This window comes from Malaya genurostris, chromosome 3 (genome assembly GCF_030247185.1).
Source record: "Malaya genurostris strain Urasoe2022 chromosome 3, Malgen_1.1, whole genome shotgun sequence".
In the NCBI taxonomy this organism is placed as follows: domain Eukaryota; kingdom Metazoa; phylum Arthropoda; class Insecta; order Diptera; family Culicidae; genus Malaya; species Malaya genurostris.
Genome location: NC_080572.1, coordinates 194,553,036 through 194,571,106, shown reverse-complemented (window position 1 = coordinate 194,571,106; position 18,071 = coordinate 194,553,036). Strand labels below are relative to the sequence as shown.

At 35.6% G+C, this 18,071-nt stretch overlaps 1 protein-coding gene across 4 annotated transcripts in view; it reads left to right on the top strand.

The window, feature by feature from the left end:
- LOC131435937 (uncharacterized) overlaps positions 1 to 18,071 on the top strand; it is a 316,170-nt gene that overhangs the window by 108,235 nt on the left and 189,864 nt on the right. The window lies entirely within an intron of this gene.

Sequence of the window (18,071 nt, the reverse complement as noted above, 5' to 3'; positions counted from 1 at the left end):
TGAGTTCTTGTTTCTAAGAATAAACTTTGAGTAAATTTATTGCTGTTGGTCCGGAAAAATATATTCTATTGTTTAAATAACTTTTTTTATCTAAAACCTAACGTTAAAATGTTATTTCAGCTGTAATTTCTTAATTTTTCAATTTGCACTGAAGAAATCACATCAAATATGAATTTTAGGTTTGAGCCTAAAATGAAATATTTTTAGAAAAAAATTAAGGAGACGTTGGTTGTTTTTTACTTTTTATTTTTCCGGTTCATTTTTGAATTTTCGAGTAAGCATTCAACGTTTTTTCTGTGTATATTTTTTAGGGTACATATTCAAATTCCTATGGTATTAAAAAGTGAATACAAAAATTTATTGACCCAGTAAGTCTTGAGTGTATGTATATGTATATATTTTTATATTGATTTATTTAACCCCGATTTTAATCGCGAAAGGGTCTTTCGCCGAAGGACACTCTTGAGTAGAATTGATCTCTCCATCGATGAAAAATAAATAATTTGTCATAGTAAAGACGTGTGTAAAGTTTCATTTAAATCGAAGCATGTGAAGTCTGATGACCTACTACACATGTCTGGAATTGCTCATATGAGTATCGACGCGCCAAGAAAATGTCTGAAAACGTTCTTACAATTTGTAGATTTTATCAAATTAATGAACCTTCTGGCTACCATCTCACTGCTAGATGGTTCTTCTATGAATTTTCGAACCTATACGCACTTTTTACGTCTTTGCAGGCTGTGCAACTTCTTTTTCGCGATTTCTGAAATCATGTGGTTTTTATTCGAGTTGCATATGTGATTTATTTTTATACGAATTTCCGAATTTATGCGTATTTTCAGAGTTATGCGGTTTTTTATGCGAAGTTTCAGAGTTATGCGGTTTTTTTTTATGCGATTTTTCAGAGTTATGCGGTTTTTTTTTATGCGAAGTTTCAGAGTTATGCGGTTTATTTTTATGCGAATTTTCAGAGTTATGCGGTTTTTTTTATGCGAATTTTCAGAGTTACGCGGTTTTTTTTATGCGAAGTTTCAGAGTTATGCGGTTTTTTTTATGCGGTTTTTTTTTATGCGGTACGTAAACTCGCATAAAAAAATACTTCAGTGTAATAAATTGTTAGTAAGTCCAATAGATTCAGTTGAGGGTTTGACTATAAAAAAACGAAGGCCGAAGTTTATGCATTTGTTTTTTTTCTTGCTGAATATCTGTGTGAGCATTGAAAAAAAAATCTCATCAATCGATATAGTAGGATGACTAACATGCATAATTCATTACCACGTGCAGTTTGCCCAAAAAGCACTTCCAATGCCAACAGCACAGACTGTACTCGAAAAAGATGTAAACAGACAAAAATGGTCATGGAAAAAAAATTTAGGCTGGATATTTTTCAAAATGTTAGATAATAATGTACGCATCGTAACTATGTTTTTGAATTCCTGCACCCTGGACTGAACGCAATCCATCAAATCCTTTGCAATACTTGCGCCTACATTTTCATACACGTTTATTCACTCTTTCTTCAAATCCTTTTCGTTTTCGAAGTTTCTGAAGTGTGTTTTAGAGGGGGGCGGCCCGTTTGGCATAAGGTCATTTGGCATAATGCCATTTGTCGTAATAATAATTGGATTCGTAATATTTTAATCTAATGTAAATTTTCGTTTATTTTTCGATAGAGTGATGTTTTCCAAGGAAAACTCGAACGAAATGTGTGAATTTTTTTATTCGGTCCGAATATTTCGATAATATTTTATATAAGCAACTCACTTAGTGCTAGCACAATCTTCTGTTCGTCATAGATGATTCAGGTCGAGAAGGCCGAAGGCCGCGAGTGCGCCGGCGACCCGCCGTCGAAAGCACCTCTGTGCAGTTGCGGGCGTTTGCTCGGATTACCCAAAGCTAGGAGCTATCCCTTAGTTAGGTCCGAACGAGCGGCAGCGAGGTCAGACAGCAGGTCATTAAAAACGATGAGGCGTAGCCGCATTAGACCTTACAAAATTTCAGTAAATAAAAACAATTTCCTTTAAGCAGCATGTTCATCTGTTATGCCAAATGACTGTTATGCCAAATGACCATTATGCCAAATGACCATTATGCCAAATAACTATTATGCCAAACAGCGTTATGCCAAACGGTATTATGCCAAACGACTTTATGCCAAATGTGGTAGACCCGTTTAGAGGACTATTTTCACTCTTCAAATCTGATTTTCTCAGAAACGGTGACAAATATAAAAAAACCCAACTGACAATCTCTTAGAAAATTAGTTTAGATTATTCTGTGAAAATTTCAGAATGATTCATTGACTTTAGCAGTCGGGAAAGTCTTTTTTCTGAAGGAAGAATTGCATAGCTGAAAATGGCAACCTTCAATTTGTTCATTGAATATCTCGCCTTCAAAGACGTGCATTAAAAATCTATCCTGGCAATGTCTACATAATCTAATTTAGATGCGATTGGTTCATAAAACATAGGTGTTGTTGCGATAAAAATGAAGAGAATGTTTTTTTTTTTCAAGGTAAGTCGATTTCTATGCACGCGTCATTTTTTTGCTTAAGTTTCCTGGTGACGTAACGAAAAATGAGAAAGAAATAAAATCGGCTCAGCAAGGCTGCCAAACAAGCAAGCTACCGCTATTTTAAGGAGACACATTTTATGCATATATATGTCAATCCCATTCGACCGATTGATGTAGTCAAACTTGTACCCGAATATATAGAAACTTTCTTGGCCCGGGAGCCCATCGAGAGTCATTTTGTACATAAGCGAGAGAGCATGGAGAGAAATAAAATGCGCAGAATGCACACGTGGTCGATTCAAAACTTATACATGAACTACTGGCCTCAGCCCTTAAGGAAAGTTCTCGCTTGTTTGGCGGAGTTATTTCCTTGGGCACAAAAACATCATCGTTAGTTTCGTACCTTTCTATCGTCGGTTTAGTGGATGGAACTATGCCAGATCTAGCAAAATCAGTGTCAGTTTCTAGGGACCTGATGATGAGTTACAGGTGCTTCTGGAGACATTTTTCTTTTTTTTATTTTACCGTTAATAGTGCCGGTCGTTATGCACGGTTTTATTGAATTTGCTACACTCACAAATCGCCTGTCACATCAAGCACTTTTTTGGCAAATTTGTAGAGCTCCTCTTTCCAGAACTTGTTCAAAACATCCTGGCGGGACTTGCTCCGTATTCTGTTCAACGGTTCGGTTAAGCGACTTTTCTACCTTCAAGACATGAATCCTGCCCGTTTCATTGTTTGGAGGACAAACCAAACGGAAGAACTGACCTCCTTTGCCACATCCCGTATCGAAAGGTTCGCATAGAGCTTGAAGTAATCTCTTTTCTCCAAAGGGTTGTCTTTCTTCGTTTTTTCCTCTGACATCTCGCCGCGGGGTCGTCAGGGCCACAAAACTGTTTCAATTTGTAGCTCATATTAGTTGCTAAGAAGATTCAGGTTCCAGAAATACCGGTCAATTACTACAGAATGAAACCTACGGGATGCTCTTGTAAACCGGCGCATTGTCTAGAAAAACTAATTTTTCGATCTCCAATCGCTCAGTAATGCACACTAATACTTACTGTAGACAATGTTTTTATTTGAGCTACACTGGCCCCTTAAATTTACGCACAAAGTTGTTTCAAATCTAACTACGTTCATACGCAAACGTATCTAGGACCATCTGAGTTTATTCTGAGACTACGGAAATCCGTCAAATATATTCTAAGATCCAAGAAATACTTGGAATATTTTCCTTAGAGATTACACTGTGCCACAGCAAGAACTACAACGGCTAATATCTATTTTTGTTTGCTGTTCTGTGAAAACAGGTCTTAAGATCTCCACGACCAATCAGCAGCTTATGAATAATTTTTCAATGCTGTTCATAGTCGTGGAGCTGCATACTGTCTACTGGTTTACACTAAGGTCTCTTTTTACATGGGGGGTTACATACCGTGTTAAAAAAATCCGTGTAAAAAACCGTGTTAATTGCGGAAACCGTGCAAAAAAAAACAGCGTGGGAAATTCGACGTAAGATTTCTAAAAACCAAAGATTTGATTATTTTTTTGTTTTGTTGTGAATAAAACTTTTGATAATTTGAAGGTGAAAAAAGCTTATTTTTCAACCCCCAATGTATGCAAGGTGAACATAACTGTGAAAATGTAACTGTTATTGTCACAATAAAAACGGAAATCTAAAACCAACATGGGACTACGAGAAGGGTCTCGTCATACTTGAAAAAACACAGTGGATGACTAATTAAAATTAGAACACTTAGGAAACGCGTTGTACGATAAGCAAATTAATCTAAATAACTCATGTCTTCTGTATAATGCATTCAGTTTTCAAAAGAACGATAATTCATTTCAATTCCGAAGGTGCGATATGTAGTAAACACTAACGATCTTAAGGCCATCGTCCAAGTACCATGCGCGCGGGTGGTTTTAGAAAATTTTCGATGAAAATTTTGAAAAATTTGCCAAAACCAAATACATACAGACCTTTGAAAAGCTTTTATCTATCTGTAGGGCAAAAATTGCTTTAAAAATGAGTTTTTTGTAATCTTTTACAATTATTTGAAAAAATAATTTGATCGTATGAATTTTTTTTTTTTCAAATAAACCTTATGCTGGCTACTAGGATCATATTCGGACACATTTTTGGAAAACCTTTTCACGCTTTTCATGCAAAATCATCGAATTTCATATAACCGACTTCGTTGAAATTTTTGAAATTCGTTGATTTTCTATGAAAAGCGTGAAAAGGTTTTCCAAAAATGTGTCCGAATATGATCCTTGTAGCCATCATAAGGTTTATTTAAAAAAAAAACTATATCATCGCATTGTTTTTCCAGATAATTGTGAAAGATCACAAAAATACTCATTTCTCAGAGTTATTTTTGATAAGACACGGAAAAACCTCCGAAAATTTAAGCCATTTTTGCCCTGCAGATAGATGAAAGATTTTAAAAGGTCTTTTTTGGTTTTGGCAAATTTTTCAAAATTTCCATCAAAAATTTCCTAAAACCACCCGCGCGCATGGACTTGGACGATGGCCTTAAGGTGAAATGTAGCGTCATAAAATGCGCGCAAAATTTTATCCGCTTCAGTTGAACGAACCGTCGCACAAAGCATACCAAGAAAAACAGACACATAGAAACAAGAACTTTTTCCAATGATTGAGCGCAGCGGGCTTAGCTCTCATTATATTGGCTTGTAAAAAAGACTGGACGTAATGGATTTTTGAATCCTTCACATTTTGAATGTATGCTAATTCAATCGTTATTGTTAGTGATTACTATTACACTAGCGCTATAAATCATGAGTAATTATGAATGTTAGTGATGAGGTTATATGTATAGGTATGTATTGACCAACTTGCTAACCATGTATATACCTGTTGTTTTTCAATGTTTATCACATTGTTTGAATTCGCGATAATACTTGGTTTGTATTTCGTTCAGTAGCTTGTCAATGATGAAGTTATAGTTTACTATTTTTACTATAAAAATTGCTATAATCTAAAATAATACCTGTTATACGATATCACACAGCCAGACTTTATTGCTTCAGCAACATCAATGCATTGAACTCAACAGAATTGGACATTATTAGCATTATAAATGACAGTTACTTAGAAAATAAACAATTTCTTATTATACTCATTTTATTGTATTCAACTCGTTTTCATTTCAACACAAAACCCAATGCTGCATAAATTTGCGTCATAATTTTATATGTAATTTTTGCTCACGATATAATGCCACCGAGTCCACCGTGCATTTCTCACACCACCTCAATACGAAACAGCAGCGCGCTAGCAATAAAAAATAATGCGGAAAAGTTTATGTAAACCAATTACGTCTCGGCAAAGCAAAATTTCAAAATTCTAAGAATACTTAGTTATGATAAATTTGATTTCGAAAACTTAAGTGTTTTTGGTTTTTCGAAAATCGATCTAGTTTTTGAATAATTGATCGAAAACGCGATTTTCGCATTCCACTACATTTCACTTTAACAGTCATTTTCAACTAAACTGAGTGGGAAAACATGGGTATTGGCAGGGCCGCCGAGAAAAAAATCGGGCCCGAGGGGGCTGCAATATTACGGGCCCCTAAACATGAAAATTAGGAAACATTTTGAGTATAAGCATGTCATCGTATCAAGAGATTTTTAAATACATTATTTTTACAAAATAATTCGTAAGCTAAAACTGCCTCGATTTTTGATATTTTGTTTTGTAATGAAGAATGAAAAAAAAAACAATTTTGAATTTTCGGGCCCCCTGAGAAAATCCGGGCCCGGAGAGATTCCTCATTTTACCCCTCCTCTATTGGCGGCCCTGGGTATTGGATGAAGATCTATGCCCGCAGCGAAAGAATTAAAGGGGAAGAATTCATAGAGATGAATATGGATCAAATTAGAAAAAGTACCATGTGTCATGCAGAAGCATTTCATTTCATCGGCGTAAATCATAATACTACTAGAGCTATATCATTCAAATGGGTATAAAATACTGTAATGCTCGATATGATGAAGAGTTGAAGAGATTAGTAAATCCGACTAGTTCTTCAATGCTATGAAATTCTCGATGATATCAATAACGATGTTGACATACATCAAAACCACAACTGAGCGGAAGTAATTTACGGTTTCAAGATCTGAAGACTGATTAATCATTTTATGAAACGACAGTCAATACTCCCGTGAATTGTTAAATGAATGATTTTAGTTAACTTTCAAACCTTAAATTAGCTCTCATATCGTTTTCTTACAGACAACCTGTTCCATTTTTTAAAATTTTCCTCAAAAAACAAATGACAGTGCTTTTAAAACTCTCATCAGAAACCGTGTTAATTGCAAAAACCGTGTAAATAAAAATCGCGTTAATTCCGGAATCCGTGTAAAAAAAGCCGTGTACATAAAAACCGTGCGAAAAAAAATCGCGTAAAAAGAGACCTTAGTGTATTTTGATCTGATTCAGAAACTTTAGCAGTCAACCAAGTACTTCAGAGAAAACATATCTCAAGATCTACCCAAACAATCCGCTACTTTTAGTCATGGAGCTACATATTACTTACTTGTGTATTCTGATCTATTCCAGGAATATTTTCAGCCATCAATTCAGTGAATCGCGAGTATGAACCGTGGACGATACCACAAACAAGAAATTCACTAATGTCTTCGGTTTCTTTGGTAGATCTTAAGGCCTATATTCCAAAGAGGCTTTTTGATGAACAGCAACTTCCACAGTATGTCAACTCACTGAATATAGTACTATGAGAACATACGACACACAAAAGTTATGCAAATATCACCAGTCACGCGTTTATATACTGATTTCTTTTTTCCAGAGCATTCGTGGATGCCCCCGATCTTAGCTAGATTCCGAGAAACCAAACAATTTCGTAATAAACATTTCATAAAATTCAATTCTCTGAAACATGTTGGATTGTTTTGTATACCAATAAATAAAATGTTCCTTTATCATGCAAACATTTTTTTTACGCGATCATCGCGTAAATTAAATAGAAAATCGCGTTATTTAAAATGAAACGCGTAAAAATAGTCGTGCAAATTAGGTTCACGTAAATTGAGGTTTTAGTGTAGTCCACAAAAGCTATACCATGAAAATTCTAGTGAACCGACTACAGTACCTATCCGTCCCACTTAGCCTCCTTCGCCTCTTCGGTGCACTCGTGCCGGCTTCAGTCTATTGTTGGGTAATCAGTCTGTTCTCAAGCGTATAATAATGGACCCTTGTTTCGTCCAAAGTTACCAGCAGACACCAAACTTCTAACCGAATCCGCATCAGACTCGCCAAATATGCTTCCGAAGACCGCTCGCGTTTTCCTTTATTTTGCTCAAATTAACCCATGGTCTGAAAAGTCTAGAGCCTAACACATTGACGGCGCTAGTGTAATTGCAGTCACTTTTTTCAGTTAATACTAACCTTTGAAAGATAGCTGTTAAAATTTCATGATATTCTATTCATTAGTTTGTGAGTTACTGTGCTAAGACTGACGCTACTTTTGTTTTTTTAGAACAATTGATCAAAAACAATTTCGTGTTTCAATTTTACACTGATTTTTCATGGGAAAAAATACCGTTCAAGCCAAGCAATGGCTTGAAAAGTGCTTTGAAGAGTCCGCTCCATCAGAAACAACAATAAAACGTTGGTTTGCTGAGTTAGCTGACATCGTTAAGATATAAAAAAAAACGTGTTGGATTTATATTGCATGAGCATTTGACTATGAGAAAGCTCTGTTCAAAGTTGCTCACTGTTGACCAAAAACGAGAGCATGTAGATGATTCTAAGCAGTTTGACCATGTTTAAACATAACAAGCCGGATTTTGTGCGTCGATATGAGAAAATGGATGAAACATGGATTCATCTCTTCACTCTGGAAACAAAACGATTGTCATCTGAGTGGACAGCAACTGGTGAACCTCGTCGAAAGCGCTCGAAAACACAACGATCGACTGGAAAGGTTATGGCCTCGGTATTTTAGGATGTGCGTTGTGTAGTATTTATCGACTATTTTGAGAATGGAAATACCATTAATAGTGGATATTATATAGCGTAATAGGAGCGTTTGAAGGCTGTAATTACAAAGAAACGACCGCTTATGGTAAAGAAAAAATTTTGTTTCATCAAGACAACGCACCTTATCACAAGTCAATCAAAACAATGGCAAAACTACAAGAATTGAATTTCGAATCACTCCCACATCCACCGTATTCGTCAGATTTGGCTCCAAGCTGTGCGCAGACCTGAAAACCTGACCTCACCGGTAAGAAATTTCGCACGAATGAAGAGATTATCGCTGAAACTAAGGCCAATTTTTAGGAAGAAGATAAATCGTTCGACAAAAGTGGTATTGAAATGTTAGAGCGGCGCTGAAATGATTGCGTTGCTTTCGATGGAGATTACGTTGATGAATAAAATTAATTTAAAACCAAAAATGTTCTCTTTGTTAGGCCCGGTACTTTTTAGCCCATGTGTTATTGGGCCGTATGAATAAAACATAGCATGCTTGAATTTCGGTAGTAAATGCTACATGTGGATCGCGTTCCTATCAAAAGCAGAGACTTTACTACACAACAACTTTCGAACATGTAGTATTTACTACAATTTTTCGGTAGGTAGCTCCAGAGGTTGCTACTCGTGTGTTTGCTGATAAAGTGAAGTAGAAAAATTAAATAAAGTGGCATTTTTGCAGCAGTAAGTACCTTTCTTGCTTTGTGCGTACTTATTCCAGCTTTTCCGGCTCCAATTCGATACGGCATGCAATAAATGCTCAAATTCGAAGGCAGCATTAACTACATGTTCGAGCTTGTTTTTTAATGTGGAACACATTTTTGTTTTCTATATATGGGTGCAAACTAGAAACTCAAGAAAAATACACTTAGAAATGTGGTCAGGTTTTGAACAATTACAGCTCAGTCAATTTTGTATCAATTATTAATATTATGTCACCATTTGATTGGAAATATTTCTACGTATTGATTTGAATGTACATAGCCATGTTTTTTTAATTGTATATCATTGAAGTGTTGATGAATAGCTAGCAGTGTCCTATTTTGTCTGCAAAAAATCTCCGACATACCGGATTTCCCTGCCATAGTCAACGGTTTTGATGGAGTAAGCTATATATCAAAGGAAAAGCATCGCTCTGATTGGTCAATCGAATCAAAAGCGAAGCTGTTGGAAGCACGCGAATCTATAAATAGAAGTAAAATTATAGCTAACGTTTCAGTCCTACGCGTAGTATGCTAGAGGTAGGTTGCTGCTAGACAGCAAGACAAAAAGTGCCATAAAACGATTTGAAGCTTTAACTGGTATGCTCACATCTTGTGCCATGCAAGATCGGATAAAATTCCATGTTATGTCGTTTCGCCTGAGAAAATGACAACTACCCCAGGGTAAATTTTGAGTGCATAAGATTAATTTCTAATTTATATAAGATGAACTCGATTGATGATGAGATAAAGTTTATCGCTTCAACCAAAATCGCAGAAGGATAGTAATGGTAGAGAAACGCTATAAAAATAACTGCTTGCATACAAAACTTGAACACAAGCTTGGCGAAGAGAAGCTTAAATATCCTTATCGCAAGCATGCACAAACATATAATTCCATACATTTGGGCTATTGATGTAATTTCGTCGGCTACAAAACAAATACAAATCACGACTATTAGAGTCTATATTCTGGGTGCGCGTGTTCGGTGTTGGTTCCTAATAAAGATCAATCCTAGCAGACTCTCGTGCATTTGCGGATTCAAAAGTATGACGATTAATTGAAAATATCGATCATTAGAAATTTTGGTTGCCTTGTTCCTCATCAATGGCTCTAACAACCCCAGGGGCTGATCCTTGTAGTTTTTATTCATATTAAACGCGTTTTACTCTGTGGACTTTGTTTTTGAGAAGATACTACAAACAACAGAGTTTACTACATTTTATTCATACGGCCCATTGTGTGTGCACACAATACTGATCCTTTGTGCCTTTTGTTTCAATCCCTAGCCAACTATTTCATGGTGCAACCGAAAGAAGCTCTAGTCCCATAATATTTATCCAGTTTATGCCCTCAAAAATGTCTTTTTCAATTGCGAAAACCTTTTTTTATAAGGTTTTATAACATATATTAAAAATGAGAGTGTAAAGAATATTTATCAAATCAATCGAGGAAAATATCCGATTCCGGAATCGACCAGGGTCCTTTGGGGGGTCTGGTTACGTGCCTAAGTGTGGATAATTACTTACAAAACGTGTTGCTTAGAATGCTATTAATGATGTTCGTAAGTTACTTAAGCCAAATCATTTCCTTTTATCCAAACTTTCTGTTAATTAGTTAGCAAGCGCTGGCGGTCATCTCGATAACAACCTTACAAATTGTGATGAAATTTCGCACAATTTAAACGTTAAACTAGTTTTACCCAAAATTTTATCAAATTTAATCAATAAAAAGTCGTACTCAGAAGAAAGAGTTGTATTTGTCTCGAAAACTGTCTTCATAAAACAGTTCAGAGGACGAAGCTTTAGACTTTTTAGAGACAAAATTCAAACGCCTTACTCTGATTTTGTTTTGAAATATCATTCTGTACTTTTGAGCACTCTCTTGGTCATCTTCAGCGGTCGTCTTAATACACCTTTTTTTTTCAATCATGACAATGGTATCTGATTTGTTTTCGTGTGGGGTTAAAAATTCCACACTTTCCCCTACTTCAATCTCATGGACTCATTTGCAACTCAAGTTTCAAATTGTTTCAAACAAACTCATATAGCCCGAGAAGCTGCACAAAGTCATCATAAGCTTAGTCGTCCATTATATTTCATCATGGCAAGTACCACTCTATATGTATAACTTTCAAGCTCATATTTCGATCATTTAGTTCTGTATCAGTGTCAAGCCAGGCAGTTCGCTAGCACGATAAAAAACGACAGCCTTTGCGTAGACTATGTACAGTGCTCATGCACGTAGCGCGTATTTTATGGCTTTGCCACCTTTTGATAAACGATTCACAGTTACAGTAACTAATAATAAAATTCTAATCTGAGTTTTGCTCTGTACACATCGTTGAAACAATATGCAACTTTTATTCAGAGGAAAATAAAACAGTATCTGATCCAAATTGAATTTGACCTTCTGTTTCAACAGACTTCGCAGCCGATGCTTAGGGTACATAACAAGTGTATGACTGGTGTTATGATTCTACTAACACTAAGTATACTTCCAGGACGGGGCTCGAACATAGGACAACTGGCTTGTAAGACCAGCGCCCTATGCAATGAACCGCAAACCCGGATTAAAATAAGCTGAACCGGAAAGATTGTCATTTCTGACAGCTTCGAGAATAGAAAAAATGTTTTTTCGCTATATTGAAATTTGAATTTTAGAATCAATCTGATCAATTTTTTAACGGATTTGACGAGTCATATCGCTGCACGGAAAGACCGAAATCAGCATTTTGGCGAAAAAATTAGTTGATTTTCTGATTTTAGTTACTTATTTTTTGAGACAACTAAAAACATCTTACTTTTGCTAATAGAATTTTTTTAGTTCTCATTCCCTCAATAATGATAAAGTATTAGTTGAAATGACTATTTTTTAGTTGAATTCACCAATTAAACGAGCTGCCATTTCTTATCTAAGGCACTACCTTCCCATTCAACTAGTTTTTGAGTTGAATTAAAAAAATAAAATATTGTTTTCAACCAACACTAACGGTTGGATTTGGTTCTGCAATCTGCAACTATACGGCGCTCTGTCACCGAAAAAAACATTAACACTATAATGACTACTAGCCACTAGATGGCACACTACTTCCAAAAAAAATTGGCAGGTATAAATGGATGTATTGGAGAAAAAGACATAAACGAAACATAAACTTTTCTTTGAAAATTTTTCTTTTACATCGTTGTTTTCTTCATTCGACTTCGCGAAATCGACTCTCTCACTGAAAACTTTGGGCACTCGGAAAATAAAAACCGAATATGTACAAGCAATACACCGGACGGCGTAGCCCGGAAGGTTGGAAGATACAAAAAACATCATTTGACATATACAATTATAGTGCAACATTCGAAAATCACTCAATCGCTTCAAATACGCACTAATTTCGCTTTCCACTAAGAGTTAGTGTCATTTTTACATATTGGTTTAGAAATGTATATATGGATATATCGTAACACATGCGAAAAACATCAAAACAATTTGCAAGCAGTTTCAAAAAGATTGTCCTTTTTAGCTTTTTTATGGATTGTTTCGCTTTGACACTTCTCATGAGTTTTTGGCTAATAAACTTGTTAATAAAACAAATTTCAGTTTTGTTTTCTATAGTAATGATGGTGATAGATAAATAGAAACAAATTTTCTGATTTTAATAACAAAATTAGTTGTCGTGTTGAATTGAAATATTGCTGGTTTTTGTCCCGTATATTCGCCAACTCAACCCATAACAGATCGGCTGAAAAGTTCGTATCGTTTCTATGAGAGGGCGCCACTAGAATTAAATCAATACCATTTTCCGTTAGTACCAAACTACAAAAGAAACGTGTATAAATTTGACAGCTGTCTGATTATTAGTTTGTGAGATATTGCATTTTGAGTGAAGCTACTTTTGTTATTGAGAAAAAAAAATGAAACACTACTTTTTGATGAAAAAAAGTGCCGCCGATACCAAAAAATGGCTTGATGAGTGTTATCCAGACTCTGCACCGGGCGAAGCAACAATTCGTAAGTGGTTTGCAAAATTTCGTACTGGTCATATGAGCACCGAAGACGATGAACGTCCAAAAGAGGCTGTTACCGATGAAAACGTGAAAAAAATCCACAAAATGATTTTCAATGACCGTAAAGTGAAGTTGATCGAGATAGCTGACACCCTTAAGATATCAAAGGAACGTGTTGGACATATTATTCACGAATATTTGGATATGAGAAAGCTTTGTGCAAAATGGGTGCCGCGTGAGCTCACAATCACAATGTCACAAGTCGATGAAAACCATGCTGAAAGTGAACGAATTGGGCTTCGAATTGCTCCCTCATCCACCGTATTCTCCACATTTGGCCCCCAGTGACTTTTTCCTGTTCTCAGACCTCAAGAGAATGCTCGCTGGTAAAAAATTTAGAAGCAATGAAGAGGTAATCGCTGAAACTGAGGCCTATTTTAAGGCAAAGGACAAATCGTACTACAAAAATGGTATCGAAAAGTTGGAATATCGCTATAATCGCTGTATCGCCTCTGATGCCAATTATCTATTATCTATTATCTATTATCTATTATCTATTATCTATTATCTATCTATATATATAAAAATGCAGAGATCATTCTTTGTAATCGCATCACGTAAGAACGGCTGGACGGATTGAGATGCTTTTTTTTTGTTTGATCAGTTTTTACCCCCACCGGGTTCGTACATCAAAAAAATTAGAAAAACTTACCGGAAAAGTGGGAAAAACCAATAAAGTTATTTGGTATGGACAATGGAATTTTCCACTAAAAAGGCGCCAATGATTGCTAGATCATCGATAGGTGTTTGGCGCATAACGAGTTGCATAAGTGTTTGGCCGTCGAAGAAAGGAATACTAGATCGTCGAAAGAATCATTTGGCGCGCAACGAGTTGTTTTGTGTGAATTCATGTGGTTCGTCATTTCGAGTCACGTGCTTAATTGGGTATCAACATTATTGATTGCCAAATGATTCAATGATGGAACGCATATGGGTGTTCTAGCTATACCGTAAACATGATCAAAAGTTCTGATACTGTTTACCAGAAGATGCATTGTGTGCAATGTAATCAGTTAGTTGTTTATTGTTGGCCATCGTAGGCGTGAGTTGAACAAATCACAATTCATAAATAGAACGATTTTTGTACGAATCAATGATAAGATGCTGCTGTTTAAATAATGAGATCAATCATAGAGGTTTGCTTTGAATTTAGCATGCTGAAGTTCGTTCGCGTCGGGTAAATTCTGGTGGATTGAAAACCATTAGTTGTGAGATTTTATGCATTGACTCGAACGATAAGCTGCATACTGGTACAATCACTCCTCATCTTCACTCCTCTATAACAGAAGAACTGCACATTATTTTCATATAAAACTTTCTGATATAGATTCTCAGTGCCGAACTCCACCATTCATTAATTGTAGGTGGGGTACTAAACAAAATTATGTGGCGTTGACTAATGAGATGACTATTGATAAAGCTATTAGGCGAATGCAGTGTTCATGTAAAAGTTAATGGATACAATATTTAAAAGAATGGTAACTTGAACTTTCGAATGTCCAAGAATAACTCATTTTATCATTCGATTTTTTAACAATATCAAACTAACCATAGTACTCAAGGAGGAGTAAGGATTTGAAGATAAAGTGCGGAAAATTCGACGTAACAACGTTCATTTAAGTAAGAAGAAGATTTCTCGCATCTAAACTTTTACCGTCTACTAGAGGAGTCGAACTTAGCGATGCGAAACATCCGAGTCTCTGAAATGTTAAAATTTTTATTTTTTTTTTGCCCACCGCACTCCCCCACACCAAAAAATTTACTAAATAGTTACTGACTGACCAGAAGTCATACATTAAAAGTAAAAATAAAGTTTTATCGCTAAATTGTTTCTTCCTGTGATTGTCACGCTACGAACATTCATCAAACACGATTAAATAATATCACCAGCCTAGCGAAAAGTGACGAACTACAAGTCGCGAGGGCAGCTTTTGTAAATTTGTTCTAATCAATTTAAAGTAGTCATCTCAGTTATTTTTGCTTCACTTTTTATTCCATATGTCGAAACCATAGTCTGAGAGAGATCAACAATCGCTGTTCGATGCAATGACTCAAAAGATGATTCGCGGTGCATTCGCTTTATTTTTGCGTAACAAAAGCTTTTAACATATTCACAATATTTTTATGAATTCATCGCAGCCAAGTAATCAGTAAAATAATGGAAAGATACATTAACAGCATAACGTTTCACAATTCTACTGTCCGAAAACATAAATAAAAAAAACGGGCGAGACGAAGTTCGACGGGTCAGCTAGTGTTGAATAATAAAAACGAATTTTGGCAAAAAAATGTGTGTTTCTGTTAAACGATACGAACTTTTCAGCCGAACTGTTACTCTAAAAATAAGAGTTTTTTTTTCAGCAAAGTAAATTCTCAATTTTAACTAATTTCATAGTTATTTTGGAAATTTTGTTGTTAGAATCAACTAATTCAAAAACAGTAATACGAATTAGGCGCAGAGCTAATTTCGGTCATTCCGTGTATACAAACTGTGAAGGATATTATTTCCTTGATCCAAAACTATGTTTTGAACAAATACAAACCGATCTTTCGTTTTGCTTCGATATAGCCTTCAACTGGAAAAAAACTACAACCAATTGCAATATAGGTTGGAAGATACAACGAACTTCGTTTGACATAGAATACCATAGTGATAAAACAGGCTAATGTTTGAAACAAACGTTATTAGTGACGAAAGAAGCTTTGTTATTATGTAAACAACCGTTCGTGGGCATACGATTTTTCGACGAGGAACGATAAGATATTTCCCTTGAAAAAGACCACAACCAGGTCGAAACGTCGGGCAGTATATAACAGCCGTTCTTATTTAACAGTCCGCTAAAGCCGAAACCATACTTAATGCAAAATAAAATATAAAAATTATAACGCACAATCAAGTGCGCACAAATTCTGAATAAATACACTTTCCACTAAGAGTTTACGGTATATCGGTTTAGAAATTTAATTATGGATATATCACGTGCGAAAAACATCAAAACAATTTGCAAGCTGTTTCAACAAGGCTATCCTTTTAAGATTTTGCATGGAATATTTTGCTTTGACGCTTCTCATGAGTTTTTGGCTAATAAACTTGTTAATAAAACCAAAATAAAATTTTCTGTTTTTAATCACAAAACTAGTTGCCAATGAGAATGTCGTGTTGGATTGAAATTTTGCTGATTGATGATTTCCAACTAGACACATTCTCTAAAAACCAGAGTTTTTTTAGCAAAGTAAATTCTGGATTTCAACTAATATAATAGTTAGTTTGGAAATTTTGTTTTAAGTAGTGTATCGAAAATAAGCTATCCACATATATTTGTCTTGCACGCATGTATTTGTGATGGTTTTTATGCTCAGATCACAGCATGCTGTGAAATTGGCTGGCAGCTTTCGATTGTTTACTTGTTTGTGCGGTCGAAATTCTGCGTTTACAAAATGTCGTGTATTGAAAAGGAAGTTACAATTAGGGTTCTGGACACATGGCTAAGTGAGAAGGGTATTACTATGCGAAAATTGGCGAAGCGGTTTGGAATTCATCATGCCAGTGTTAAAACCATCATTAATAAGTTTGGGGAACACTATTCTTTGGATGAGCTACCAGGAAGAGGCAGAAAACCCGATTCTTTCAATCCGAAACTGGACCAGAAAGTGGTATCTCTAATCATGAAGAACCAAAAAATCATATAGCCAGCATATCAAGAGGATAAATCGATCTAAGTGTTTCCAGAAGAGATTGCTGCCTTTATATAAGAAGCATAGTATACCTCCACTGTTTTGGCCGGATTAAGCGTCGGCTCACTATGCCAAAACCACTCTCAATTGGCTTGCGGAAAAGGGTATAAATTTCGTTGAGAAATATATCAATCCACCAAATTGCTCTCAGCTTCGATCCATCGAACGTTACTGGGCCATCGTGAAGAGGGTCTTCAAGAAAACTAGTAAGGCAGCTGGGAACATGCAGGAGTTCGAACAAATTTGAGCTCAAGCGTCCAAAAAATGTGATGCAACTTGATGAACAGCGCTCGATCAAAAGTTCGAAAAATTCGCGAAGGAATAACCTAAATTTCATCCGGTTTTCATTATGCTCAAGTTTAATCTCGTACAATAAAGGATCAATTTTTAGTTTGAATAAAATATCGTTTTTTATCATAATTTTAAAGAAAAATTTGTGGATAGCTTGTTTTCGATACACTCCTTGAAATCAACTAATTCAAAAACAGTAATACAAAACGCAAAATGAGTGCTTTGCATAGAAGCAAAATAAGGAATAGTAATTAAAAAGGGATTGTGAGTTAGAATTAAATTAGATTCCCATTTCTACACTCAATCAAATTGTGAAAATTACAGGGATCTAATCTCACATACGATGCAGGTATTTAAGCATTAATGTATCAAATGTGGGAAAATTTCATTTCTAATGACATAATGTTTGATTCGAATGATTATTACTGGTTCCGACTGTTTTTTGCATATGACTATGTTAGCAAGTGGGACTGTATGAATTCGTATGCACCATTTACCAGCCAAGTAGATGTGTGTTTCTTTGGCTCAGCTACAGTCGATAATTTTCGGTTCAAATCACTGTAATCGCTATCAGATTTTATTCAAAATTGCGTTATGAGTTTCGGTATATGTGGAATGGAGTTTTACGCGATCAGAAAATAAAATTTGAATATGAATCAATTACAATTACGTCAGTTCCACTTAAGTCCACATTCGAGCCAGAGACTTTTCGGTCGGGTTCAATCCCAAACCTGAATAAAAAGTCA